The 3,329-nt window shown below is 39.9% G+C and overlaps 1 pseudogene; it reads left to right on the top strand.

Annotated features, from left to right (window-relative positions):
- The first annotated feature begins 1,615 nt into the window (after positions 1–1,615).
- On the top strand, positions 1,616–1,677 carry LOC111813688 (annotated as a pseudogene).
- The last annotated feature ends 1,652 nt before the right edge of the window (positions 1,678–3,329 follow it).

Genomic DNA, 3,329 nt, shown 5'->3' with positions numbered 1-3,329 from the left:
TTTAATTTCATCTTTCCAGTGATGGTGTGAGCTGTGGCTGTCCCTTGGTGTCAGCCAAGGGTTTGTCCCACAGCTCCAGTGAATATCAAAATATACAAATGTTCAAGCCCCTTATAAAAAATACCTTACTACTTATATATGACCTATACAAATCCTGTTATATACTTAAATCATTTCTAGGTAATTTGAAATGTCTAATACAATGCAAATGCTATATAAAGTGATGTTATTCCGTGTTATTTAAAGAATAATAGGACCAGCCAAATAGCTCAGTGGATTAAAGTGCCTGCTTAGGCAGATGTGGCTGGTTTCGATCCCCGCTGGGGGATGCTGAGACAGCGATTGAGACTGGTCCTGGTGGTGAGCATCTGTAATCCCAGCTTTTGGATGCCAAACACAGTCAGATCACTGAGTCCGTTCTACATAGTGAGACCCTATAGACCCTGTGCTAAAAATACAACAAATAAATAAATAATATCAAGGAAAAATATCTGACCGTGTTTAGCATAAACACAATTTTTTGCTGAGTATTTTCAGTTCAGGGTTGGCTAAAGCCACAGACGTGAAGCTGTGAAGGGAAACGGCACTGTCATTATCACCACTTAGCAGGTGAGGGTCTGAAGCCCAGGAAGGTTAGCCCATGTGTGTTGCGTCACGCAGCAGAGCTGGAGCTCGAGCCTGGCAACAGCTGCCCAAAAGCACAGCTGCTGATGTCTCTTTCCAGCTGAGATCAAGACAGAAATTCTGACTGAAGGCAAACCAGAAGAGGGAGCACCATTTATACTGATTTGGAGCAGGTAAGTCTGTGCAGCACAGGGCCAAGGAGCTGCGAGCCTGTAATACTCTGTGATCTGGAATCATCTGCACAAAACCTGTTTCCGTAGCAGGCCAAGGACGCATGACCCTGGGATTACTGCTCATGAGTCTTGGCAACTAATCTGTAATGTGATTTTAATAGTTGACCCTGAGTGGCATCCCTCCAGATTCATAAAGATGGGCCACTTCCCGAAAGAACCTCCGAGAATTTGAAACCTGCTAGTAGTTTTTTATGATAAAACTCAATGATTTAATTCATGCCTTTGCTGCTGTTCTATTGTCTACTTGACGTGTTGTTGTATAATAAGTCCTGCTGTTGGCCTTTTCTCTGCCTTTATTCTAAGTCCGTACTAGGCAAAGTGCAGAAGTCTTTTCTTAAAAATATATCTAGGCTCCAATGAGAGAAACAAATAATAAATGGATGTAACTAGAGTCTTAAAACAGTGATTCGACTGTCAGTCTACTGAACAGACAATTATTTGGGAGATGGTGAACTGAGACCAGCTTTCCTATCTCTTCTTCATAGCAAAAACCGATATAGGTTACCATAATCCAAAATATTCAGGATGATATGATAGGGTCATGAAGCACCTCCCAAGGCCTTCGAATTGAGGTGACTTTATTATAAACAAAGCTACGTGTCTTGACACCGGTGGCTTCACTTCTCTGTGTCTCTGGTCCCCTACCTAGAAATCTTGTTAGAAAGTTTCTAAAACTACTGTAGTTCAAACATCTTGGGGATATTCAACTACCAAGCAGACATTAAATGGAAGAATGCTCACTTCAGCCGCGCGTATACTAAGATTAACATGGCCCCTGTGCAAGGATGACACCCAAAGTCATGAAGCATTTCATATTGTTTCTTGTAGTTGTTTCCTTTATCAGAAAAGAGCATTTGGCAGCCTGATACATTTCCTCTGCTTTTCTAAATGTTGGGGGGAATTGTCCGTAGTCCAAATCAGAACTCACGTTTTAGCTCATATGCTTAAGGACCATTCTGAGTTTTTTGTTTTTGTGTGTATAAATAAAATTCTTATATAAGTGGGTTTTGTTCTGTTCTTAAACACTTTCCAAAACAAAAACTATGGGTGATAAGCTCATGTTTGAGACGCAATCATTCTGAGCAATCTAAGAAATCATTTCCGATTAAATACAAAGTTTTCCTAAAGCCGTAACCTTGTAAGTTAAATAGATAGTTCTATGATCAATTGGATAGTTTAAAGTAGATATTTTCAAAGCAGCCATATCAGAATCTGTGCCTGTCTTTATTCACAAAAATGCAATTTACTTCCAAAATCCCCATCACCACCAAAGGAAGTCCTATCTAGCCAGGCATGATGATGCACATCTACAATCCCAGCACTTGGAAGGCTGACGCAGGAGGATCTTGGGAGTTCAAGACCAGCCTGGGCTACAAAGTGAGTGCCAGGCCAGTCTGAACTGCATAGAGAGACCTTGTCTCAAAAAGAGAAAAAAGGAATTCTTATCTCTGTCAATAACTTCTCCACCCGAATAAGGCAGCAAGTCAAAACTTGGTTTGTTTGAATTCTCTCCAAGGAACACTTAACAAGGGTACATTAAAAATTCCTCAAGACTCATTACTTCAGAGCAAGTTAAATCTGCACTCAAAAGTCAGAATTCATGTATGTCTTAAGACTTGACTCACAGAAACCTGGAGTGGCTGGAGGTGTTCACAATTTAGGAACTAGAATAAATGAGTGGACAAACTTATGAACTTATAATCTAAACTATTGATCTGCGTGCCTTTTCTTCACCTCAACTGGTTTCTTACATGTAGGCTCAATCTTTTCAGTAGTTGGGTTACTATTTTCAGCCAAAGCCAGGAAAACAACTTTGTAGTAATCAGAATGTTATCCTAATGTATATTGTTTACTTTATTGTAAATAATGGTGAGCTGTGATCAATCAATAGTTTTATATTCCTTTAAAAAAAGAAGATAGGATGGACAAGAGGAGGAAACAATTTACGTTCAAACAATAAGAATGTATTTTTCTACCAATAAGAATGCAACAAAAACATTAACAAAAATAAAAAACACAACACACATATTCTGGAATTATTGATAATTTAATAAGCCCTGCTTTGGCCTCCCCTAAAATACCAATTTGGAGCCTGTGTTCTCACACAAGGATTTAAACAATTTTTTAAAAAATGTAAATTCTTAATTACACTGTATTATATTTCTGGGCTTGGTGTCTGATAGGCCTTTTTCAAGTGCCCAGGGCAGCAAAGAAACAGGCAGAAGGACAAAGGGCATGGGCCTTTATTTTCTTTGAGGACACTGAGAGAATGTGGGACGATAAGAAATTCTCTCCAGTTGAACAAAGGGAGGCTGAGGTTTTTTATGGCCTTTACAGGGGTGGAGTTTGAAGGGGTTGTCTAGATATACCTGAGGGAGCTGATTGGGGGTCTTCCCTGAGGCGGTGGGAAGGGTAGAAGTAAATTATGCCCTAGGCTGAGTTAGAGAAGAAGGGGGAGGTAGGCATGGGGAG

The sequence above is a fragment of the Octodon degus genome, unplaced genomic scaffold (assembly GCF_000260255.1).
Source record: "Octodon degus isolate 3935 unplaced genomic scaffold, OctDeg1.0 scaffold00212, whole genome shotgun sequence".
NCBI lineage: Eukaryota > Metazoa > Chordata > Mammalia > Rodentia > Octodontidae > Octodon > Octodon degus.
Note: the sequence above shows the minus strand (reverse complement) of the source record. Positions and strands in the feature narration are given on the sequence as shown.